The sequence below is a fragment of the Bubalus bubalis genome, chromosome 5 (genome assembly GCF_019923935.1).
Source record: "Bubalus bubalis isolate 160015118507 breed Murrah chromosome 5, NDDB_SH_1, whole genome shotgun sequence".
Classification (NCBI taxonomy): Eukaryota; Metazoa; Chordata; class Mammalia; order Artiodactyla; family Bovidae; genus Bubalus; species Bubalus bubalis.
Genome location: NC_059161.1, coordinates 129579452 through 129605971, shown reverse-complemented (window position 1 = coordinate 129605971; position 26520 = coordinate 129579452). Strand labels below are relative to the sequence as shown.

General features: G+C 52.0%; 1 protein-coding gene across 3 annotated transcripts in view; it reads left to right on the top strand.

Annotated features, from left to right (window-relative positions):
• The first annotated feature begins 20395 nt into the window (after nt 1-20395).
• The window catches only part of SHANK2 (SH3 and multiple ankyrin repeat domains 2), a 558458-nt gene continuing 552333 nt past the window's right edge, over nt 20396-26520 (top strand). For 2 of the 3 annotated variants that reach the window (XM_044943819.2, XM_044943818.2), the window contains exon 1: nt 22432-22552. The gene's annotated coding sequence lies outside the window, so the exon portion shown is untranslated. Of the gene's footprint in view, nt 21492-22431; nt 22553-26520 lie in introns of those variants that run through there. The other variant, XM_044943817.2, reaches the window with a different exon arrangement.

Genomic DNA, 26520 nt, shown 5'->3' with positions numbered 1-26520 from the left:
TATATGTACACATGAAGGCATGAATTATAAGGAACTGGCTCCCGTGACTATGGCTGCTCAGAAGGGCAGACCCCAGAGAACCAAGGGTGCAATTTCCAGTCTGAGTCCAAGTTCAAAGGCAGGAGAAGACCAATGTCCCAGCTCTGAGACAGTCAGGAAGAAAGAGTGTGTGCTCCCTTCCTCAGCCTTTTGTTCAAATCAGCGCCTCCCTCAACTGATTGGACCTGGCCCACCCACTTCAGGGCGGATGATGTTCTGGCCTCAGCCTGCTGATCCAGATGCCAGTCTTGTCCAGAAACGCTCTCCCAGACAGACACTCATGTCTGACCCAATATTCGGGGCCCCCGTGGCCCAACCGAGCGGACACATAAACTCGACCCTCACACACACTGGACCACAGCACTGGGAAGAAGAGCGTCCAGCTGACCCTTGAGCCGGTGCCAAGCTGCCCAGGCACACGGCAGCCAGGCCCCATCCCTGTGCCCTCCAGCCCGGCTCCTGCTTCCCTCTGGGTTTCCCAGGCTCCGTGCATTCCTGAACAGACCTCTTGGTCCAGTGGGGTCTTTCTCACGGAGCCCGTCCGGCATCTCCGAACAATCCTGCCCTGTTTTATTGTTTGCAGTAAACAAGCTGGATTATGAAGAACAACGTCCTTCTTCCTGATTCTTGCCCCACACAACCCACCCAACCAGCCGGGCCTGTTCCTCACGACACTGGCCCTGAGAAGCTGGCCTCTGCCTCCCCACAGGGCTGACAGGCCTGCAGCTGCCCCTCCTTCTGCGGGGCTTTTGAGGTCATGAGATTCCTTAAGAAAGCTAGTTTCGGTGGGGAGGGTAAATTAGGAGTTTAAGATTAACAGATACATACTACTGTATATAAAATAGACAAATATTAGTAACAAGGACCTTCTGTAAAACAGAAGAAACTTAATAATTTCTAATAACCTATAATGAAAAAGAATCTGACAAAGAATATATATATTGTAGCCACGTGTTCTGGGAAACAAACTCACTCAGAAGGACAATGCAGATGGTGGAGTGCAGTTTATTACACCGGCGGGCCCGAGGCAGAGTCTCCTTTCAGCCAAGGACCCCGACCAGCATTTGTGAAAATCTTTTATACCCTATGTGTACGTATCTGAACCCACCACTCCAAATTCCTTGAGACTCACATAAACCAAGGAAAATACAATCCCAATAACCCCATCATTCACGTGCTATGTGCTCAAACAGTCAAACAACTAGCCAATAATCAATAAACCTGAGGTTACACTCCGATAGATACAGAAAAATTTATGGCCTGTCTGGAGGAAGGGGTGATTAGTGTATGGTTTCTCTTAGGCGATGAGTAACCTAGATATGATCTTCAAGGTTCCCCTGTCTGGAGGGGGTCTTATCCTTCAGTTGTTGTTTTCATAGGCACTAAACACAGAGTTCAGAATCATTGGAAAGGTGGCTGAGCACAATCAGCATGAACAGGCCTAAGAGGGAGTCCAGGCCCTGTGAATTCCTCCTTCATGTATATGTAATATATATATTACTGTGTATATATGGACTGCCCTAGTGGCTCATTTGGCAAAGAATCTGCCTGCAATACAGGAGACCTAGGTTCCATCCCTGGGTTGGGAAGATCCCCTGGAGAAGGGAATAGCAATCCACTCCAGTATTCTTGCCTGGAGAGTCCCATGGACAGAGGAGCCTGGTGGGCTACAGTCCATGGGGTTGCAAAGAGTCGGACATGACTGCGTGACTAACACATTTATTTTTCATATACGTGTGTGTGTATAACTGAATCATTTTGCTGCACAAACCGAAACTAACAACATTCCAAAGCAACCATACTTCGCTAAAAGAAAGGGAGAGCGAGAGAAAGAAAGAGAGAAACAAAGAAAGAAAGAAGGCCAGTTTCGTTCCACCCTCACCGAGCAGGTATATTCAGCACCCAGCACTGGGGACACCTCTGAGCCAGACAATAAAACCCAGTAATGAGGATTCAGAAGCGACAGAGATGCGGACACTCCCTCAGTCTAACAGGGGAGAGACCTCTGCAGGAGAAGGTGGAGGAACGCGGGGTGTGTGGTCCCCAGGGATGTCACCCAGCCTTGGAACATCAAGGCAGGCTGCCCAGAGGGACCCCTGTTCCAAAAGAGTCCTGAGGACCCCATGGGGTTGGAATTGCCCAGGGCCAGTGGGAAGGGCATCTTCAGCAGAGGCAACACCGTCAGTAAAGACGGGATCGCCCAGGGTGTGTGTGGTTCTCCTGGAGTGCAGCGGGCTAGGCTGGAGGGCCGTGAGCCTCAGGGGGGCCCAGAGCTGGTGCCAGGCCACTGCCTGCCTCTGTTCTGGGGGGTCCAGGATTCATCCTGCAGACAGTGGAGGCCTCACAGTAAGTCCGGGGCATGGTCAGAAGCACAGGCTTCTCTCTTGACTTTAAAGGACCAGAAATGGCCTCCTTGTTCCCAAAGGACCACAGGTCTGGGTGGGCGGGAAATCCTGGAATTCCCTGGGGTCCACTGCTGCCCTGGCTGCCTTCTTGAAGATGCTCTCGGTTGCTGCCACATCTTGTAGGGAAAGCTGACCTTGGGGGGCGACCAGCAGGTGCCTGGGGTACAGAGGACATGCAGCTCTTGGCACCCGCTGGGACAGAAGGGGGCCTGAAGGTGCCATGGACTGTCCCCGTGGGAAGAGCGGCCCTACCCCCACCCAGCGCTGGATTCTGAAAGGCCCCAGGACGGTGTGGGGACAAAGGTGTGGTGTCTGGCTGCACCGCAGCCTCCTCCTGTCTCCCCAGAGAACAAAGAGCTGATTGAACACTCTGGCTTCCTGCTTCCCAAGCCCTCTCCTATTTATCTTCCTCAGGGTGCAATTGAATCGGGGAAAGGGAGGGCCCAGCGGGGGTAAAGCTGTGATTACTGGGTCTAAACTACAGAAATGTGCCTGGTGAGTAATCCTGAATGGGTCCCGCCAGGCACAGAGCCCAGACTCCAGGGTAGCCCTCGAGAGGGGTACTCTGATCAGACCTTCAAGCTGCTTCAATTTTCTTGAGTGTTTTTGTGGCTGAAGCCCAGTGAATGTTCATCTTTGCCAATTAATCTATCTCTACCTTAAATCATATCAGAATCATTATTTCCTGTTGGGAGTCAGACTGAAAGTCAGGCCTCAAGGTCATCTCAAGGTCCTTGCTACATTCAGATGAAGGGACGGCCAGTCTGCGTCCGGGGCTTCTCCTCTGCCCCCATGGGCCTGGGACCATCGCCTAAAGAGTCCTAGGTCGTTTTTACTGGGTCTGCTGGTTTCTGTAAGACTGGAGTCCAGTGAAAATGTCTTTTCCATGGATGCTTTATTGAGTTCCTCCCCTGGTGGCAGAAGTCAGCACCCTACACCTGAGACTTGGAGCCATTCGGTCTCAGGACCTTATTTCCTGCTAAGCAAAGCTGGGAGGTAAAGGTCATCACCCCCTGGATTTTCAGAGCAGAGACAGGCACAGAGAGGTGAAACCAAATGCCTAGCATCACACAGCCGGCCAGTGGCTGGACTGGGCTTTCATTACTTTCCAACCTTATTGGTGAAGATGATGTACCATAAACTGCCCCAGCTTAATGTTGTACAACTTGGTGGGTTTTGACAAATCTGCACACGAGGGTTTTCGCCTCAGCACGACTGGCCTTTGGGACTGGACTGTTCGTTATTGTCGGGGGAGGAGGGTCTGTCCTACATGTTACAGGATGGTTAGCAGTGTCCCTGGAGGCCTCTGTCTGGGAGACACCTGTTCCCAGGTGTGATGACAGAACCATTCCCAGACAGTGCCACACAAGGGGCCACCGAGTCCCCACGTGAGGACGAGTGTGCTGTGCACACCCGTGAAACCAGCGCTGAAATCACAACTGTGCCCACGGCCAGCGCCCCCTAAAGTCCCATCCCCGCCTTGTGGTCCCCTCTTCCCAGGTAGCCGCCACCCAGGCAACTGCCTGTCACCTGCTGCTACAGATTTTTCTAGTATTTTCTAGACTTTTGTATAAATGGAATAAGACAGGATGGATTTTTTCTTTTGATTCTGAGCTTCATTATTTTCAAACTGCCTATAGCTCACCCCTCTTACTCCTGAGTTGTCTCCGAGGTGTGGAGAGACCATGCTTGGCTTACCCGTTCACCTGCTGGTGGATGTCTGGGTAGCTTCCAGCCTTCGGCTTTTACAAATTGAGCCGTGGTAAACATTTATGCACACGCCTTTGTATAGACACGTGCCTTTGTTTCTCCTGAGAAAGTGCCTTGGGTAGAGTGGCTGAGTCATACGGAGTGGGTGTGTTTATTTTCTTTTTTAAAATGCTATTTCATTATGGGTTTTTTTGGGGGGGGAGGGGGTGCCGTGTCGGGTCTAAACTTTAGGGGTGGCATGTGGGACTTAGTTCCCTGACCAGGGTTTGAACTCGGGAAGCCTGCATGGGAACGTGGAGTCTTAGCCACTGGATCACCAGGGAAGTCCTCAGAGGGGCGTGTTTAAAGTCTCAAGAAGCTGCCACCCTGTTTCCAAGGCAGCCACAGCTCTGACTCCAAGCTCCTCATCTTCCATCCATTTGCTCCTCACTCATGAGTCTCCAGGAGAAGGCAGACCTGGTGGGTGGGATTCCTGCGGACCTGGAGACCCGCAGGGGATCATGGATCATCTAGAAAAATGCCAAGAAGAGGAGACTGAAAAGCCTGGTGAAAAGCACCACAGACACCCTCCACTCGATGGGCCAGTGCGGACCCCAACCGGGACCTGCCCCGAGCTGGACCCCACGCCTTACTCCACAGGTCTTACCTCTACACCCTCGGTGGTGACATTGCCTCCCTGAGAGCCTGGGGCTTCCCCCGACCCCAAGGCAGGCCCTGTTCCTTGGGTGAATTAGCCATTTTCAATCCCTTGAAACTCTTTTCCAATCGGGAAATACGCTCCACTGAAAACACACACTCCTGAAAACACACACTCCCGTCATCGTGGAACCTACTTCTCGCTTGTCAAGTTCACGTGACCGTCTCACATATTGATCGTGTCTGATTCTATTTGACTTTTTCCCTTTGGTTGCTTCCATGAGCAACATATTTGGATCACAGAGATGAAGACATTGTAAACTTCCAGAGAACCTAATGTGTCAAGTTACTTTTCTTTCCATTCACATGGCATCATCTCTTAACTGCAAATTCCACTAAGTGGAAAAATTTTTAAGCTACAAGGTAAGCCTGGAAGTGCTGGAGAACTGACCAGTACTTGTGATTTTTTTTCCTTTCTTTAAAATCCTTTACAAACGATTTCAAAATGGATCTAATGACACAATAGATAATCCTGCATTCTTGCATTAAATGAGATTTAATTTTTCAAAGATAAATATAAACCTTTCAACTCGGTAAACAAGTAAGAGTACAAAGAGTTTCCTTATTTCTAGAAATGTGGGGATTAACATTTGATCCTTAATTTTAATGAGAAACAGATTAGTTCTGTGTAGGACATTAAGAATTAGTCCTGGGTATAATATTATTTTAAACCGTAAGTTCTTTCACTCAGAGATTCTGGTGAAACTTTAGCTTTTTAGCTAGATGGTGAATCAGAGTCATTTGAAAATATGGCTACTATGGAAAATGTCTAGAATGACACCAAGAAATTATGATCTCTGGTAAGTGAGACTGGGGGTCAGACCAGGGGAGCAACTGATTTTTTAAATTGTATATCCCTTTCATAATGCTTGGAATATTTTTTTTACCATCTGTACAATAGATTTATAATTTAAAAAGAATGCAGAACATGATTTTTGAGACATCACCTGTAATTTCCGATATTAAGAGGTAAATATTGTTCATCTTTTAAAATTTATTTTCGCAGGTGACTTTTTATGCACTTAAGTACGTATACATGCGTGTGAAGCTATGAAAAAACATATAATAGCAAACATTTTCAAATAGCATGTTTCAAGCTACAGCAGATGGAAGATGTCTTTCTGTATTAGCAAATCCATCTTGTTTAATGCTAATCTGGATGGTCAGTCTGTGATCCAGACAAGGGCTCAAGATCTCCTCCCGTTCTAAGTGTATCGGCCAGTTTCTTGCCACAGTAACAAGCAGCCCTGAACTCCCCGTGCCTGTCTGCCCCAAAGTGTGTGTTTCTTATTCACTGGAGCGTGGGGGGTGGCCTTGGCTCCTCCAGGCCTCCTGGGCTCTGCTGGGCTGGGTCCAGGCTGTGGGTCGGATGCAGCTCAGGTTAGCTCCCCTCATTCTGGCACTGAGGCTGCGGGAGCAGCATGTGGGGGGTCTGTTCTCCTGGTGGACATCAGGAAGGTGGCGGGCCGGTGGGCACCCAGGCTGCACTTCCGCTGTCAGCCCCATCACCCACTGGACAAAGCAGAACAAATCACGAGGGTGGGGAGGGGTGCTCCCCCTGCAGAGGAAGGGCAGGGTGGGTGGGAGTAGCTGTTCACGGAGCAAAAAGACAACCCAGCACACACATGGAAAGAAAGAAAAAGGAAGCTGGGGTTCTACTGGATAAGCAGCCAACCATGATATTTTGTTGTTGGCACACCAGTTCTTTAAATCTTGTTCCATATGGGTTTTGGGGCTTGAAAAGTGAGCATGTTAGTGAGTAGAATATAATTTGTGCTAATAATAATACCATGATGGATAGCTAAGAATAACTCACCTTTTGAGCACTTATTATGAGCATTTTACTTGAATTATTCCAATTTTCATCCAACCAGATAAAATAGTCATCATTATTACTCCCATTTGAAAGATAAGAAAACTGAGGCTTAGAAGATTAATTTAGTTGTCCAAAGTCATGTTCCTGGTAGGTAACAAACGCAGCTCTGGCTCCAAGACAAGCTCTTCGACGCTATAAATTCTGAGGCCACTGCTTTAGAAGCATGTGCATGCCTGTGAGTTTAATATTCTCTTTCTTACTGATACAGGAGGGGAGTATATTGCCTGCTCCCAGGGAGAGGAAATGACCCCCATCAGAAAAATCCACTGAGTGTTGGATGCCATGAATGAAGCCTTGGTGCCTAAGAAGGTTGTTCCTGTGTTTCTGTATAAGACATGGCCTCACCGTAAGCACCGCTGGGGCTGGTCTATGCTGTTCCCTGTTCTCCTGCCTTTCCTGATCACATCCCAGAGGACACGACAGTTCCCAGCCCCCTTCAGGTGGGACACGGCCACGTGACCAGCGTTCCTTAGTCAACAAGGAACACGAATCGGCAGATGCAGAGGCGGTGGGGGCTGGTGGGGGCTCTCTCCCTTTAGAGGCACGTGAAGGACAGCTCTTCTGGAAAGCCACCCAGACCCGCAGTGGCGATGGGGAAGCACACTGTGATTGTGTGACGCCAACTGGGGTTGGGGGCGTCTGTTATCACAGCATAACTCAGCCTGCGCTGGCTGATGCACTTTCCTCCTGGCTGCCCCCAGCACCACACTTCTCTCCTCTTTTGAAGGCTTGATCTCCGACCAGGTCATTTAAAAGAAATATTTCTTCATCTATTATGTCAATAAAAAAGATACGAGCCTACCCTGCCATCTTCTTTCTCTCTGATCTAAACCCAGTCCCCTGCTGGCAGCCCTGTATCTGCGTGCACTGGTGCAGGATGGAGTCCCCATGGTAGGGAGCTCAGTGGGGGCCCCCACCCCACACTGCCATTGCTGGACGGGGCGGGTAGCTGTCCCTGAAGCCTTTCTGGCCCCACAGTTGGGCCCCTTTGTGCAGCTAACAGGTCTCAGACTCCCATTTCTAGCCACGTCTTAGAATTGGGGTAACGATGCCCCCAGCTTTCAGGGTCCACCAGACTGTCTGTCAAGCCTCAGCAACCCAATGAACCCCCAGCTTTCCTCTTGCAATGACCATCAGCACTTCTCCACAATGTGCTGGGGGAGCTCTTTCACAGCCGTTTCAATAGTTATTAATCCCACGACCCAGGGAGACATGTTAAAAATAAAGCAACTAAGAGCTGAAATTAAATCTTTGGAAGCAAGTCAGGGTTCCACGTGGGACGGTATTTCAGCCCCATGTCGTGGCCAGTGGGTAGAACACAGCCTCTCCTTTGCCTTCGCACGACAGGACCCACCTCGCACCCCGGAGACGGCATCCGCCCTCCATCTTCCCCTAGGGTTCGGCCTGGGGAATCTTAAGCCAGACAAAAGCCAGCTCCATCTCGCTACTTCAATTTTTTCCAACTGTGCCTTCCGCTTAATTTGCTATTTTTTCACAACGCACGTGGCAACAAAAACCCATCACCTTGCAAGCTCTCATTATGGAATCAAAAATAAAACTGAATAAAAGAATTCAGGTATGGAGTCTATATTCAGTGGTTGTGAAAAGCATCAGAGATAAATTCCACAATTAAATAAAAACGAATGAAAGAATTCAGGTATGGAATGGAATCTATAGTCAGTGGTTGTGAAAAGCATCCGTGGCAAATTCCACATTTGCCTTTGCGTCTTTTGCCCGTCTTCACTTAGGTTCAAAGTTCCTCTTTCTTTCGCGTCTCTCATGGCGGCAAAATGCAGTCCTCTCCCGGCCTGTGCTGCTCTTAATGTAAACTCTGCAGCTTTCACACTAAAAGGCACTCAGGGAATCTGTGGGAAGGAATTAAGTGGAAGACACTGGTTATAACTCTTTGTAATGTGCCTTCCGTAATTAAGTTATTACTGGACCAATTAACCTTCATGCCAGGGCCTATCCGTGAAAAGACTCGTGGAGGGAGCGCATTAATCATTTGTAATGAAGCAGGCTTGGGAGGACCTCTGGGTGGTCCAAGGGTCGGCTGAAACCCCTATTTGTTCTTGGAGGGTACTGCCCTTGGAGGGTTAGGAAGCTCATCTGCATTCCTTGCTCACTCCTCCAGTCAACACGGGGAGGCCCCCTACAGAATCCAAACTGGGCCCATTTCACTTCTACCAGACCCCATGCAGTGGTCAAGGGGGCTGCCCCAGAGACAGTTCAATGCGTTCCTGCGGGGGGACTGACCAGGCTCCAGAGGGATGTGCCCTGGTGGACCTCACACCTCCAGGAGCACCAGGGAGACTGTTTTTAGTCCAGTGGATGAATGGGGACATGAACACTTTCCACCAGGGTGGGCACAGTCATGCACTGTCTTTCAGACAGAATCCAGGTTGAAATGGGCCTGCGTGAGGCGGGCAGCCAGCTACACTCACTGCGGCCGAGAAGGAAGCACCCGGCATGATCGTCCAGCAGCCGTCGAGAAAGACCACGGCTCCCGGAACGTGAGACCGTGGCTTCCCGGGACTGGGAGAACAGAGGGAACTGCAGTCAACATCCTGAGATAAACTGTAAAGGAAAAGAATATGAAAAGGAACATGTATGTGTATAACTGAATCACTCTGCTGTAAGCAGAAATTAATACAACACTGTCAATCAACTGTTGCTGTTGTTCAGCCGCTGGGTGGGCAGACCCAGTTCTGCTTGGCAGAGACCTTGGCAAGAAGTGTAAGGGGAGATTTTACTACTGTTAAAAAAAGTCATTTACTTAAAACATTTTTTCTTTTATTTTTTGGAATTGAAAAAAATTTCACTGAAATATAGTTGACTGCTAAAGCTGAAGCTCCAATCCTTTGGCCACCTGATGCTAAAAGCTGACTCATTGGCAAAGACCCTGATGCTAGGAAAGACTGAGGGCTGGAGGAGAAGGGGTGACAGAGGATGAGATGGTTGGATGGCATCACTGACTCAATGGGCATGAGTTTCAGCAAACTCTGGGAGATAGTGACGGACAGAGAAGCCTGGCGTACTGCAGTCTGTGGGGTTGCAGAGTCGGACACGACTGAGTGGCTGTATTTCTATAGAATACGACCTTGCTGTTTATCCACCCTATATAAGGTAGTTTTTTGCATCTGCTAACCCCAACCTCCCACTCCTTCCCTTAATTTTAATTGAAATGTAATTTAGGCGTCCATTCATTTTACTATTGTTAGCAAACCAAATCTGTGTTCTCAGAATTCTGAAACATGCTTCCCAGTCAGTCCTCAACGTCCCCATATGTTCCACCCTAGATTCTTGAGTTTGAAAGTGGACCCTGAAGACAATGCCGCAGGGATTGTTGACCCGATGTCAAGGACAGTTCTTTGTGCTGAACCCAGATTACAAGAGTGAGACAAAGCCTAATTGTACTTCCACCAGCCATCTCATCAGTGACTCGATGGTGGCCCTAGCGCTTCCTTCCACTTCTAGATCAAATATCTTTAATTCTCCCCAATGGTCTTCATTACGACATCAGCTAGCATTGAAAGAGCTCTGTCTTTGTGGCAGGCTCTGTCTTAGCCCCCTCCTGTGCACAATTTCAATTACCCACATAAAATGCGGTGAAACACACACTAACACCTACCATAGTCGACACAAGGGCTGCGGGGCTCAGCAAGCGTAAGTGAGCCCCAACCCCAGCCCGACCCACCCACCAGGCGCCCCCTCTCTTAGAGGGGTCTTCTGCTCTCCGTCTCCGAGACTCCTGAAATGTACGCTTCCACTGACCCTTCTTGTCAAATATGTAACCACCACACAGTTTCACGTTGTCGATGGGGGGGGTTGAGGTCCCCAAGGTGCACGTCACAATTAGCACCAGCTGCTACTGTCCACAATGCAAATCAGAGAAGTTCTGGAATCAAGGAAGTTTGTGTAGTCCACCTTCCTCCCCACCCAGCTTCTCCTCCCCAACTCCGCTGCCCCCACGCCCCCCTCCTTGGCTCCTATTTCTCCTCCTTCCCCTTCTGTGACTCCTTCTCTCAAACTTGGGCCTCTCCCAGCTCAGAGATGCGCCTGGACCAGGGAGTTGGGGGATACATTCCAACAGGGCAAGATGGTTTCCACCTGAGAGGTACTTTGTATCTTTCTTGTCTGCCTTGACAAAAATCTGCTTCTCTATTACTCTATCATTTTAATTGCTGTTGTTGAGTTGCTAAGTCTGCTAAGTCTGTCCGACTCTTTGCGACCCCGTGGACTGCAGCTCGCCACTGTCTTTCATTATCTCCCCGAGCTTGCTCAAACTCATGTCCACTGAGTCAGTGATGCTATCCAACCATCTCATCCTCTGTCGCCCCCTTCTCCTCCTGCCTTCAATCTTTCCCAGCATCAGGGTCTTTGCCAGTGAGTCAGTTCTTCGCATCAGGGGCCAAAGTATTGGAGCTACAGCTTCAGCATCAGTTCTGCCAATAAATATTTAAGGTCGATTTCCTTTAGGATTGACTGGTTTGATTATTTTAATAATTAACAATAATAACAACAATGCATCAATGTTAAAAAACACTGTAATGTAACATAACAAAGATAATAATGCAATAATAATGATAATTACATGATCACTAATGCAAATCTCTGTTCGCAGCCCTGTGCAGCTCCACGTTTCCACCTCCCTGGAGAACATCGGGTCAATTCAGGAACAGTGCAATGGGGTAAGGGCATGTATCTCCTTTCAGGCTCCCTCCAGTCTCCAAGCTTCCACCATTTCTCCATTCCCACATTGAAGGTCAAATTTTGGAAACTGAAAGTGTTGGTCAGTCTATCGTGTCCAGCTCTTTGCGATCCTGTGGACCGTAGCCCGCCAGGCTCTTCTGTCCATGGGATTCTCCAGGCAAAAATACTGGAGTGGGTTGTCATTCCCTTCTCCAGGGGATCTTCCCGACCCGGGGGTCAAACCTGGGTCTCCTGCATTGCAGGCAGGTTCTTTCCTGTCTGAGCCATTATAACCCATGTTTTTGGAGGAATTTGACAATCTAAGAAATGAGGTCTTAGAGCCCACCACGGAGCAGTGTTCCCCAGAGGAGAGGCTCCCCTGGAGGGTGTGAGATGATTCTTGGGGTGCCCAGACTCCCTGGCTTTCCCTGACACCCAGTCACGAGCACTGCAGTGGCCCAGGCTTGTCTGGCACAGTGGGTTGCTGGGGTGGGGGCCTGCCCTGAGCATGTGGTGGTGTGGTTTCCAGTCCCCTGGGCAGCAGACCAGCAGGAGGAATTCAGACCCCTCAGCTGGGACTCTGGGGCTCCTCTGACTCCAGCCTGCGAGCCCTGGACATGGGCCCCAATCGGAGGCCCCCACACCCAGCTCCTCCCAAGCGGGTGAGATGGGGGTTGAGTATCTGGCATCTTGTTTTCCTAAAACCCTGCAGATCCTACCCACACGGTCCTGTGTGCACGCTGCAGTCCAGAGACAGAAAGTTCAATCCGTTAATAAAATGGTTCCGTATTCTGCTTCCTTTGTCCTAAGCGTGGACCCTGGGAGGAATTAGAACATCCGGACCCTCCAATGCAGGCTGTCAGTGGAGACAGCATCCATCTCTTGCGCAGAAAGTCAAACAATTCACCGCTGACATTTTCTTTTGACTTTTATGTTACCTCTTCCCTCTAGAATTAATTTCCTTGACTCTGACCTGGGAAGGGCGGAGGGAGAAGGCTTTGTTACAAGCGGGAAATCTACCAAGTGACTCCGATTACTGCCCAGGTGGTGGCAGCCCGCCAGATTCTTCGCTGAAGCCATTACTCACTTATCTGAAATGAAAGTGTTTTACTCTTTTAAATATGATTGCCTTCAGAGTACTGGATGCCTGGAAGTGATCTATCAGCTCTGCACACTTGTGAAACTTCAACTGTCATGGGGTTTGCTTTCTGGACACAAGAACCCCAACGGTACAGTCACCAGGAACACTTCCTGAATGGCCCCACCCATCTGGAGCCCCTGAGCCAAGGTGGCCTGTGCTGTTTGTCGGGGCATGTCCCCTCTCCGTGATGGATCGGGATTTGGAGATGTTTGGAATGGGTGTAGGGGAGCCCTGTCACCTACAGCACCTCAAACGCTAGTCCCTCGTAACAGCTCTGTCACGCTTCTTACATTAAATGACTTCAGAGACCGGTGGTGGAGGAGGCCCCCCGGAGGACGTGGCCGCTGGTGGACCATGAACCATGAGCTGGTCCCAGGCGGTTGGCTGTCCCTCCCCCATCCCCGTCCCTGAATGTGTCCTCTGCCCACCTGGGCCTGCAGGGGGAGCCCCATTCAAGGGCGCGGCCTTGAGAGACGAGAGTGGTGTTGAGACCACCGGCCAGTGCGCGTGACTCAGCCCTGAGCTCCATATAAACCTCAGGATTTGGCAGGTGGTCATGAAGACACGCGGGTTTCGCATACGCGTCTGTATGTATGTATGTATGTTTCCTGCTAATGATCCTGCCTGTCCGGAGCGGCTGCCTCTTCCTTTCGTCTCTCCTGGTCCTCCGTGCAGGGGGCCAGAGTGTGAACCAACCCCTAGGCACAAACTCCAACCCCCCCTCCCCGAAAACATGCCCTGGGGACAGGAAACGCCACGCACCCCCAGGATTTCTAGCCCTGAGGACAGGAAACGCCACGCACCCCCAGGATTTCTAGCCCTGAGGACAGGAAACGCCACGCACCCCCAGGATTTCTAGCCCAGGGGACAGGAAACGCCACGCAGCCCCAGGATTTCTAGCCCAGCGAGGGACCTAGAGTCTGTTTGCCATCAAGGTTCTCTGAAGAGAGAGGCCTGAGAGCCAGGCTCTGGAGGAGATGGGCACAGAGGCTTAGGTCTCTGAGAACCTCACGAGGTGCCTAGAGCTGACCCAGGAGCTCTGGGAGCCTCCAGGAGTTACAGCAAGGGAGCAATCCCATCAACCCTCGGGGGGTGGTGAGGTGCAGGGCTGGAGGAGGCTCAGAGCCAGCTCAGGTGACGGAGGTCAGGGTTCAGGCACCTGCTGAGCTGGGGAGGCACGCTGGATGCAGGGCAGGTGAAGGAGAATGTGAGGGACTTGGAGATGTGAGGGGCTGGGGTGGGAGACCAGGGCTCCCAGGGGCCTCCAGGTCCCCTGCCTGGAGCACTAAAGCTGCTACCAACATCCGTTCAGTAGCATTTTCCATTTCTGTTGGGTAAATTCGTGTTGTTCAATCACTAAGTTGTGTCAGACACTTGTGACCCCATGGACTGCAGCACACCAGGCTTCCCTGTCCTTCACCGTCTCCCAGAGTTTGCTCAAACTCATATCCATTGAGTCGGTGATGCCATCCAACCATCTCATCCTGTCATCCCCTTCTCCTCCTGTCTTCAGTCTTTCCCAGCATCAGGGTCTTTTCCAATGAGTCAGTTCTTCGCATTAGGTGGCCTAGGTATTGGAGCTTCAGCTTCAGCATCAGTCCTTCCAATGAATATTCAGGACTAATTTCCTTTAGGAGTGACTGGTTTGAGCTCCTTGCTGTACAAGGGACTCTTAAGACTTCTCCAGCACCACAGTTTGAAAGCATCAGTTCTTTGGTGTTCAGCCGTCTTTATGGTCCAACTCTCACATCCATACATGACCACTGGAAAAACCACACCTTCGACTCTATGGACCTGGATCGAATATATTAAGTATATGTTTAATTTCAGGAGGAGTTGCCCAACTATTGTCCAAAGAGCTTGTCTGCTTTTACGTAGCCATCAACAATGTGTGAAAGTTTCAGCCGTTCCATGTCTTCAGCACTATTTTATTTTTATTCATTGTAGTAGGTGTGTAGTTTAAGTCTGTCTTTCTGTAATGATTAATGAGATTGAGCATCTTCTCATGGGCTCACTTGCCCTCTGAATATCCTCATCTTTTGCCCATGTTTTCCTTAGGCAGCCTGTTTGATTATTCCTGAGACTTTCAAGCTCTTATTTCAAGTATTCTGGATCCAAAATCCTTTGGCACATCTGTGACTTTCAGGACTTTTCTCCCAGTCTATGTCTTGCTTTTCATTCTCTTTATAGCATGTTTTTCAAAGAGCAAAATTTAAAAACTTTGATGAAGTCCAGTGTATCCATTTTCTTTTCTTTTATGGATCATGCTTTTGTTGTCAAAAGTAAAAACCCTTTGCCTGACTCAAGACAGAAGAGACTTTCTCCGAGCTTTTCCTCTAAAAGTTGTTTAGTTTTATCTTGTATATTGAGCCCCAATTCTGAGATCATTTTTATAAGGTGTGAAGTTCCCTTTCCCCCAGATGGATGTTCAATTATTTCAGCTCTATTTGTTGAGAAGACCTGTCCTTTTCTGTCATTTATCCATTTTTCAATTAGTGTTTTTAAAGATTTCTATTCCTTTCTAAACAGACATTTAGTCTGTAAAGAATCTGTATTTACAGTATGTAGACAGGATGGGAACCATGGCTGTGTATGTTCGTGCTTGTGTCCGACTCTTCGCGACCCCTGGACAGTGGCCCACCAGGCTCCTCTGTCCATGGAATTCTCAGGCAAGAACGCTGGAGTGGGTTGCCATTTCCTTTTCGAGAGGATCTTCCCGACCCAGGGATGGGATCTGTGTCTCTTGCATCTCCTGCAACGGGAGGCAGATTCCTTACTGCTAGTGCCACCTGGGAAGCCAGGAGACAAGGCTAGTCCACCCAGGTAGGAAGTGTGGAGTTTGGTCTGGTTTAACAGTCTCTGTTCTTAATTTCCGGGAGAAATATCAATCACCTCAGATATGCAGATGACACCACCCTTATGGCAGAAAGTGAAGAGGAACTAAAAAGCCTCTTGATGAAAGTGATAGAGGAGAGTGAAAAAGTTGGTTAAAGCTCAACATTCAGAAAACGAAGATCATGGCATCCGGTCCCATCACTTCATGGGAAATAGATGGGGAAACAGTGTCAGGCTTTATTTTTTTGGGCTCCAAAATCACTGCAGATGGTGACTGCAGCCATGAAATTAAAAGATGCTTACTCCTTGGAAGGAAAGTTATGACCAACCTAGATAGCATATTCAAAAGCAGAGACATTACTTTGCCAACAAAGGTCCATCTGGTCAAGGCTATGGTTTTTCCTGTGGTCATGTATGGATGTGAGAGTTGGACTGTGAAGAAGGCCGAGCGCCGAAGAATTGATGCTTTTGATCTGTGGTGTTGGAGAAGACTCTTGAGAGTCCCTTGGACTGCAAGGAGATCCAACCAGTCCATTCTGAAGGAGATCAGCCCTGGGATTTCTTTGGAAGGAATGATGCTAAAGCTGAAGCTCCAGTACTTTGGCCACCTCATGCAAAGAGTTGACTCATTGGAAAAGACTCTGATGCTGGGAGGGATTGGGGGCAGGAGGAGAAGGGGACGACAGAGGATGAGATGGCTGGATGGCATCACTGACTCAATGGACGTGAGTCTGGGTGAACTCTGGGAGTTGGTGATGGACGGGGGGCCTGGCGTGCTGTGATTCATGGGGTCGCAAAGAGTCGGACACGACTGAGTGACTGAACTGAACTGAACTGAACTGTTCTTAACCACAACCCTATACCTGTCCTTTATTTATTCTAGTTTTTTTTTCATTTTCTTCAGACAATTTTTCATTTTCCGCCCTCTGAGTCTCACAAAGTTCTCATTATATTTGTCTTGGTACTTATTTTTCCCTTTAGTTCTGTTGATTCCAAGAATGTCATTGGCTTCTATTTCCAACTGCCTATTGTTCATAAACAGAAAATTTACTTGTTACCTATCGTCCCCTTACTAAACTCTTTCATGAGCTTTCAGTTTATTTCCTTAGATTTTTCATCTAGAAAATCATATCACCTCCCCAAATGGTAAGTTTCCCTCCCTTTTCCAATAGGTATATTTGTTGTTGCATTCCCTTATCCCATCTCACTGGCTAGCACGCCTAGAGAAATACTAACTGCTGGTAATGTTAGCAAGCTCTCGTATCTTATTCCTGAATCAAATGAAAGTGATTCAGTGTTTAACACTGAACATCACCCTGGCTTTAGCTTGATATTTAAAATAGGACAATATCAAAGCAGTCTCAAACAATTCATTTTTGTTGACTAAGAAGTTTTGTTTGATCAAACGTATCTCCTAATAGATCTCCTCAGAGTGAAAGCTTCCAGCCGTATGGGGATAAACCTCACTTAGTTATAGTGTGTTGTTTCTCCAGAACCCTGCTGTATTCCACCTGTAGATAATTTAAAAAGGTTTTGCCTAAGTTGCCTCCTTGCCGAGCAAACCCCAAGAGCCTCTGAGCTGGTTATAAGGGGGACCTTCCGACAGGCTTCATTTCCCAGTAACAGCCTCCGGCACCTCCTGCTTTTGTGCATGGAACCGGTGCCCTCCCTCCTTCAAGGGACCTTCCCTGGTCTCAGGTCATGCTGCCTCCAGGCTGCTCTCAACTGTCCCTTTGGGCTTCACCTTCAGGGACACCTCACAGGATCACAGACAGCATTCACTTTATTTGGGGTTTCCCAGAAAGCTTTGTCTGGGAGGACTCAGATGAGAGATGCTGTATTTGAGAGTGGGCACCTGGAATCAGTAGTGAGGGGGTCAAGATAGGGAGACACAGAAGAAGAAACCCTCAGATAAAGGAGTTTTGTTGCGGTCTCTGCCGTAAGCATGGGAGGCCCCAACAGCACCTCTTAGAGGCCTCAGCGTCCCCAGCAGGACTGGTCACTCTCCGGGGAACGCAGAGACTCTCCATCTCCAACCTCCCAGGATGGTTCCGGGAAGGCTGAGCACTGCCCCCTCCAGCCCCGGGCAGTAACTCCTGCAAGCTTCAGGCTGCACTGGTGCCCTCAGGAGGCCCGGCAAATGTGCTACAGCAAAAAGCAGGAAGACGCGGGCCTGGAGGAAAGCCTTCGTCCCCTTGCCCGTGCCTCCCCCATCCTCCAGTCCTGCAGGAAAAGCTTCTGACCAGCCTCTCTCACCATCACAGGTCCCAAGGCGAGCAGCCAACTCCCCCCGGGTGCCTGCCACGTGAGCAGCCCCGACTCTCTGTTCAGACATCAGTCCCAGTAGGCTTTTCAAAACAAGTCCATGGAAAATAACTTCGTGGAAAATTAAAGGAGAGTAATGGAACTCCTAGTTGAGATACAGAGGGTTGCATGGGAGGCATGTCGGTGTGGAGTTAAGAGATGTGCAAGATCTGGGTGTGTTCTCATAGTATCAGGTTGTGGGACCCAGCTAGAAACTGTCATGAAATTACAAAGAAATGGACGAGTGGTCCAATATTTGATGTGGGGGGAACATGAGGGAAGTAGATCTCTTGTTATTGTGGAAAACACAGGGGAAAAAATTGCAAAAGTGTGGGAGTCTGGCAAGGATGGGGGAATGGGGAAAACTTGCTGGCTGGAGTGCCTGCTTTTACCTGGCTCTGACTACGTCTTCTCTGGTGAGAACCATAACTTCTTGCCCCCTAGTTTAAGCTGGAGGGCTCAGCTAGTTCCTTCTCACCTGGGCAGCCTAAGACCTCTTCTCTGAAGAAGGATTGCTGGCCTGCAACATCCCAAAGCCAGGAACTTCTTCAAGCGAGGGACAGACCAGGCCTGCCGCTGAATGCAATGAACATCTGGGTTAATCAAAGCCACAAAATATTTATAATGTTTTTCCCCGGACAGAGGAGCTGGGTGATTTTGCATCTCTTCACGGTACGATGCCCCAGTTTCTAGTTCTCTGTAAAGCAGTTACTCTTTCTGGGAAATCCTGGCCTGCCTCGTGCTCAGGGGTACAACATAGAAATACAATGACTGATAGCCAGATGCTTCATGTTTTACAGGGAAAAAAGAAACATTCAGAGGTAGAAAATGTCACATCTTCCATTCACACATCATCAGACATGTTGGGGTGGGGGGGGGGGTCCAGGAAAAGGCAGCTTCCAGACACAAAAACAGGCAGTCCTAGAAGAAAAAGAATGACTTCCCTTTTCCTACCTGAGATGGAGCTAAGGCACTCAGATGTGACCACGCTGGGTCCACCAGGAAGAAGACCGCTTCCATCCGGGATGTCTGGGGGGCAAACCACTGGCAGGCCCTGGCTCTCCAGGGCTGAGGGTGCCCTCTACGTGTTCTGGGGCACTGAGGAGTGAGGAAAGACACCACTGCATGGGTTTTGGATCCCCAGTCTTCTCACAAGAGAAGCCTGGAAGGACGTTGTCTCATCGGTGCACGGCTGAACTGGATACAGAAATGGACACAGAGAAACTGGGACGGAGGCAGGGTACTGTCCTTAAAATGCCAAAAGATGCGGCTTGCACAGATCCCTGTTGTCAAGCAACAAACAGATCAGAGGGACTGGAGGGGATGGCCAACAGGTGTCCAGTGGGGTGGACAGGCTGGTGGAGGCCTGGGTCCCCAGGGAAGTGTTTCTTAAACACAGACAGGTTCTGGCATTGGCCCCCTCTGTGATAACAGCCACTTCCTCTGTCATCTGTAGGGGGGTTCTAGAAATCTGGGCAGGAATTTGATTGGGGGGAGTGATATGGTAGTGACTTGAGTTATACTTGTAGGGCAAAATTGCCATTTAAAAATTTATTTTATGTTGAAGGGTTTCCCAGGTGGTGCTAGTGGTAAAGAACTCGCCTACCAGTCCAGGAGACTCAAGAGACACAGGTTTGATCCCTAGGTCTGGAAGATGCCTTTGAGTAGGAAATGGCGACCCACTCTAGTATTTTGGCCTGGGAAATCCCGCTGGCAGAGGAGCTTGGCGGGCTGCAGTCCATGGGGCCTGCAGAGTCAGACACGACTGAGCAACCAAGCACCCAGAGCTGATTAAGCTGTGTTAGTTCCAGGGGTACATGAAAATGGTACGGTCCTACATATACATGGATCCATTCTTTTTCAAATTCTTTCTCCATAGAATTATTACAGAATACTTAGCAGAGTTCCCTGTGCTACACAGTAGGTCCTTGTTGGTTATCTATTTTAAACACAGCAGTGGCAAACATCAGTAACATGTTTTATTTGGGATGGCGGGGGATGGGTGGAAGAAAGCCCTCTCCCCACCCCCTCACTCCCTGTAACTTCCCAGAAGACCCACCACCCAGGAACCCAGAGAAGGTTCTGCTGACCAACCGCCCCCCACCCCATGACAATCCCCTGCTTCCAGGCAGAAGACACTCCACTGGCAGGATCCTGCCAGGCCTTCATTCTTCCTGTTTGAAGGATCATTATTATTGGATTGATTGCCTCCTTTATTCATTCAGCAAATACTTTATTAGATCTCATGCTTAAGGGAGCAGAGGAGAGAAAGAAGTTTGCATCCGGCAGCTGCCCTAAAGGACTTCCAGTATTTTACCCCCCTGTGTCCTGAACTTATCAGGCCCTAAACACAACTTTTTTTTTAATCTAAGTGCTTTTAAAGACTTCTTTGAAATGTGGGACAATTATGCAAGCAGGAAAAAAAAAGATATCTAGAGCAAATATTTAACTTTGCCTTTGGTATGTTGAAGTCACTGGCCCATGCAGATCTCTCAGGCATGTCCTATAAAATTGACTTAAAAAAAAAAAATATATATATATATATACACACACACACGTATATATTCTTCACCGGGAGACGTGGATTGAGGTTTTGTATAGGGGAAGGCTTGCTGAACGTCACAGCCCGGACGGACCCTGGTGTTTGTCAACCACCCATCCCCCCCTCCCCCCTTAAACGTGCACACTTTGGCGGGCGGAAATGCTTTCCCTTGGCAGAATACTGGCAATCTCAGGACTCAGAAACCTCCCTAGCGTCCTCAGAGACAGGTGGAGTGACCAGTGAATTATCAGGGTCTTGAGAAAAGTTTTGAGCCGGTGGCTCGGACCCCCAGGTTGGGAGGAGTAAAGCCACCTTCCCAGCTCGGAGCCGGGGGCTGGGGGGCAGGGGCTTAGGACATCCGCCTTGGGCTTTTGGCAAACCTAGCGCTGCCGGGGTCCTGGATAATAACAGGATTCCCCGGAGGGTGCCTGCTGTGAGCCCCGGGCTTTAATTCCCCCACCCGGGATGGGTGGGAGGGCCGCGGGCCGAGACGCGGATCGGCCCGCCCGGCACGGAGGCGCCCATCCAGGCGGACGGCGGCGCGCTGCCCAGGCACAAAGTTTGCATCTGCCCCGCAAACCCTCAGAGGTGCGGGCGGCTCTGCATTTCCGAGCCCTGTAAACAGAAAACTCTCCCGGGCCGGAGCCGGCCGCGAAGAAGGAACCGGGCTTTACAAAATCCTGGGACGTTCAGGTCTGCTGGGTTTCACCGGTTGGGGGGGCGGCGAGCCACGCAGCCCGGGGCGGGGCGGGGCGGCGGGCGGAGGCGGCCCCGGGCGCCCGCCGGCCCCCGGTTGCTACAACAGACCCCGCACACCGCGGCCGAGTCGCCACCGCGGGCTGCAGCTGGACAGGGCCAGGTGGGGAGGGGTCGACCGGCCTCCGTGGGGCGGGAGGAGACCCCGGACGAGGGGCGCACGTGAGTCCCGGGCCTCGCGCGTCCTTTGGCGCCAAGGGGACCCCTCCCCCACCCTCGCTGGCCCCGACCGCTCGCGGCCGGCCCGGGGAAGGGCTGTCCGGCCGCCCCTGCCCGGAGCCCCCAGCCCGGCTGCCGCGCGGGGCGGGGCCGCAGCGTCCCCCCGCCCCCCCACCACCCGGACACCTGAGCGGCGGCGGCGGCGGCTCCCGCGCTCCGGCCAGCTTGGGCTCGGCGTAGCTCCGGAGCCCGCGGCCGAGCCCGGAGAGCGCAGACTCCCGCCCTTCCCTGGGGGCTCCGACCCGCCCGGACTCCCGGAGCCGCGCCCCGAGCCAGGTGAGGCGGAGGCGGCGGGGTGTGGGGTGGGGGCATCGCGGGGCGCTGCGGTTGCAGGGTGGGGGTGGAGGGGGGGCACCGTGTGTGGCCGGGAAGGACAGTGGCTGGTCCCTTAGGAGCCCGGCCGTGCGGATCAGCTGCCCTGTGGGTGCTTCTGGCGTCCAGGAGCACCAACCACTGGGTAAGCGCGGTCCTGGACTCACAGAGGCTGAGGGTGGGGGGTTGGGAAAGGGTCCTTCGAGTCCTGGTGGGACTCACTTCTCTATAGAGACATCCCCACCCAGCCTCCCCCACTGTTTCGTTCGGGACTAGGGGTCGATTTAAACTGCTTTGGAAGCGGCGTGGGGCAGAGCGCAGGAGCACCCTCTTCGTCCCCCGCGCCCATGAACCCCCTTCACCTCTAGCGCCTCCCCTTGGGGCACCGCAGATGGACCTACCTCCGCCTCTTGCCCGGGGTCTCCTTGCCCTAGGTCGCCGCCCACTGGCGCGGGTACCTGGGCCCGCATGCCTGGCGGTGGAACTGGCACGGGGCCGCCAGAGGGCGCGCGGGGGGCGGGGACCCGTGCCGCGGTCGCAAGGTCCCCGGAGACCCTGCCTCGGCTACCCCGGCCCCGCACCGGCTACCAGAGCCCCCATCCAGGTGCGCGCGGCTGGAGCAGAGGGCTCTGCGAGGCCGGGGCCGGCGCACCTGGCGCAGGCCCGGGAGTCGTGGATGGACCCTCGGGTCCCCGGGGTCGAGCAGAGCCCCAGCCAGATGCCCGGCCTCTGCCCGCCGCGCGCCCCAGCCGGGTTGGGGGGCCCGACTGAGGCAGGTGAGTGGCCCCCCTTGCTCCGCCGCCGCCGCCCGTGAATTATGCAGGAGGCTGGCACCGGCGCGCTCGAGTTGCTCAAGTTTCCCTGGCAACTTTCGCCCGGGCATCCCTCCCCGGCTGCCGGGCAGCTCCGCCCGCGCAGCGCCGTGGCCCTGGCTCCTCCGCAAGGTGTCCGGGCCGCGGGGGGCGCCTGGAGACCGCAACCGCGCACTCGCCGCCTGAGCTGGGGCCGCTGGATTTTGCGAGCAGGTATGATCCCGGTGGAGGGCCTCGCCGCCTCTGATCGGAGGGTGGGGGGCCAAGGTGGACCTGGCCCCGTGTTCGGAAGGTGCCGGGGACGGGGTGGACGTCGCCGCTGGAATTCGGAGGGTGCTGGACCGCGGCGCGCCTCCTCCCGCGCCTAGGTGCGTCTACACGGCACGGGATGGGAGGGTGGGCGTGTTGGCGAGGTCAGTGTTTCCGTGGGGCTGGGGGTGTCCGAAGGGGGCGAGGCCGCTGCTGGTGACAGTGGGCTTTCTAGGCGGAGCTTTTAAAGCGACCCTAGGCGGCTGGATCTGAGAAGTCGCTTGGGCCCCCGGATGGGAGCTCAGCCCGGGGTACCTGGGGGCCCCGGTGGGCAGCAGCTATGGGCATGGTCCCAGGGGTCCTCAGAGATTTTCTGAAAATAAATTGGTTCCCGTGTGGAAGTTCGAGGTAGTAAATTGGATAGTTTCATGACCTCTTTTTGTTTGAAACTCAAGTTCAAACGTTAATGAGGTCAACCCGCTAATTAAATTAAGCTCCAAGAAGCAGGGAGGTAATTTCGGAAGTCGTCCTCGGAGGGATGGCCGCTCGGTCTCTGCCTGGGACTTGCCCTCGGCTCGGCCGGCTGGGCCTACCCGGCCTCAGGGAGAGCCGGTGGGTGCTGGGTCCGGCCTCCATGCCAGTGTCCTGCTGGCCGCGGTCAGGAATCCTTGGTGACCACCTGTTCCGCGCCTGGGGGCTTCGGGATGTCCCGAAGAGCCCCCGGAGGTGGCTGCTTTTGGAGACCTGAGTTTTCAAACCACTTGTCCGGGATAACAAGGGTGCTATTTGATAAAAAGGTTGAACGTCTGTGTGCCTGGAACTTTGTACCCTCTGAGGGCTTGGCGGTGATTAAATGGGGAAGGTCAGTGTGGCTGTTCGGCCACTAAATCGTGTCTGACTCTGTGACCCCATGGCCTGCAGCACACCAGGCTTCTCTGTCCTCCACTGTCTTCCGGGGTGTGTGTGTGTGTGTGTGTGTGTGTGTGTGTGTGTGTGTCTGACTCTTTGCGACCCCATGGCTATAGCCGGCCAGGATCCTCTGTCCATGGGGATTCTCCAGGCAAGAATACTATCTTCTGGAGTTTGCTCAAATTCATGTCCCGTTGAGTCGGTGATGTTATCTAACCATCTCATCCTCTCCTGGAAGCCGGTTCCATTATTGTGCTGGGGAATTTCTGCTTTTCCAAGAAGAAAGAATTGAGTGGAAAGCTGGTGCTTCTTTGGGCTCCTTTGGAAGAGGCTGTAATTCTTCTGGAATCAAAAGGAGTCCTTGACGAATAAAGTGATTTTGCCTATAAAGGTGCTTCCCTGTGGGCAATGTTGACAGCTTTAGGCCGCTCCGAACGAATTGGATCCCTTTGGGGGGTGGGGGAGGGGACGGAATCTTTCTGCCTCCTGGCTCCCAGCACAATTGCTTTAGAAAGCCCTATTCATATGCAGGTGTGTTTCCCTGAGGTTTTCCCTCTTTAGTTTTTCTGAAGTGCTTGGGGCTGTGGGGACAGCCCCCTTACTGGCATCTAGGGGTCACCTCGGGCAGGTGATTTGGTCCAGGCCTCTGGGGGACCCCTATGTAGGAGAAGCCCTGGACCGTGGGGTCAGGTGTGAGGCATGCCACCAGGAGGAGGAGGAAGGTATTCCAAGATAGCGCTGCATTTTGTATTTCATCAGTGATGAAAAAGAGGGAAGAAAAAGCTTGAAATAAGAGAAAGGTGTGGAGAGTTAACCAGTGTGCAGGAAAACAGTAGTCACACTGATTTTTATGGGAAAATAATTCTTTGTCTTATGCCCTCTATTTCCAGATGGTAGAGTCCTGGTGTCCTTGTTACCTTGGGTGAGTGCAGGAGGCTTTCCAAAGTGGGGCTCAGTTTGGGAGGTGCTGAGGGAATTGTGGGGCGCCTTCACTGTGGATCTCAGGCCCTGGTTGCTGAACTCAGTTCCCCAGGCTTCCAGCTTCTGCCTGGTAAACCCGAGGCCCAGCTTGGCAACAGGCTTGCAGACCTGTGCTCGGTAGTTGCTCCTGGAGTCAGGGGTGGGGGAGTGTGTGGCTGGAGAAGCCTGGAGAAAAACGTACAAGCACACACTCCCTGCGCCTCACACTGTCCCAAGCCCCAGGGAGGGAACATTTAGGATCTTCCAAGTCACCCCCGGGGCCAATTTATTGAATCCTCTGCTTTGTGGGAAGGACTAGATTGAGGAGGAAAACACCCCAAACAAAGGCCCGATCGTTTTTGTCTTGGAAGCTCCCTTGCCTTCACCTGGGACTGACTGGGTGAAGGGCTCAGAGCCAGGCCTGGAGACCCTTGTGATCTGGCCTTGACCCGCCCACCCGAATAAGGGACTGGGCATTCATTCAGAGGTGATCTAGGTTATACTGGATTTTTTCTATGTCTGGCAAACATGAGCCCATCAAATAGTCATCTGGGGGCCCAGAGCTGGGCGCAGGGGGCCGCCCTGGAGGTCCCAGGCTGGAGGGGAGATGTGAGGGGGGACAGTTAGTGTTGGTGGCACAGGAGCTGTGATGCGTGTGGCCGTCGGGTCCTGTAGGCACAGAGAGCGTCCCCAGCCCAGTCTGGGAAAGGAAGAAATCGCAGAACACCTGGCCGAGGCCTGGGGTGTCCGATCATGGCTGTGATGTCCTGGGAGCTATCACGAATGCTCTGGTTATTACTCTGGCCACTCTAAGTTTCTCCCCTTCTGCCCAGCATGGCGCTGTACCTTGCTGTAGATGACCTCATCCAAGTTTCCTGAAACTCCAGGAAGAGAAGGACTTCCCTGGTGGTCCAGTGGATAAGACTCCGCTCTGCATTGAAGGGGGTGCCGGTTCAGTCCCTGGTCGGGCAGCTAAGATCCCGCAGGCCTCGAGGCCCAAAGTCCGAAACATAAAGCAGAAGCAACGTTGCTGTAGTCGTTCAGTCTCTCAGTGGTGTCCCGCCCCGTGGACCGCAGCTCGCCAGGCTTCCCGGTCCTGCACTGTCTCCCAGAGGCTCAAACTCGTGTCCATTGAGACGGCCATCCAACCATCTCATCCTCTGTCGCCCCTTCTCCTCCTGCCCTCAATCTTGCCCAGCCTCAGGGTCTTTTCCAATGAGCTGGCTCTTCCCATCAGGTGGCCTAAGTATTAGAACTTCAGCTTCAGCATTGTAACCAATTCAATAAAGTTTTTTAAAAATGGTCCACATCAAAAAAACCCAAAAACGTCCATAAAGAGATAGGTGCAATTGGTTATTCCCATTTTACAGATCAGGAGCCTGAAGCCCAGAGGAGGGAAGCCACTTGCCCCAGACCACACAGCAGGGGAATATGGGAGCTGGGGTCGCACCAGGCAGCCTGGAAGAGCCCAGCCCTGAGCCCCCACACCGTACACGTCACCCAGCGGGAAAACTCATCCCATTAGAAGTTTATTTTTCTTGTTACTATGGTGCGAGAAAAACTGTAGCCAGCATGAAAACCAGAGTTTCTGATCACACTTCCTGATGTGATAGACCTTTTTTTTTCCTTTGAAAGCAGATACAAGAAATGCTTTGAAAGGGCTCAAAATGTTACTGTCACTGACTCCCGTGGTCATTCTGAAGTGGGTCTCTGGGTGGCAAGGATACATCCAGCACAGGCCTGGCCACCACCCTACGGGCTTCCAGTCTTGGTGGAAGGGGAAGGGGAGCCCATGTCCCCACCGGGCAGACCTGAGCCGGCCCGGGGCTCGGGGCCAGTGCACTGGGTCAGAGCTGGCAGATGTGCCCCGGGATAGGCCAGCTGAGGCTCCTGTCACCTCCTGGGGGGTGGGGGTAGTGGCAGAAACCAGTGCAGGGAGGGGCGGGACAGGGCTTGAAAACGGTCGTGGGGAGGTTTCCAGAGTGCTTCCTTTGACTCTCGGGACTGAATGAAGCCACGGGCTCCAGAGGTCAAAGCTGCGGAGGAAACGGAGTTCCTCCGTT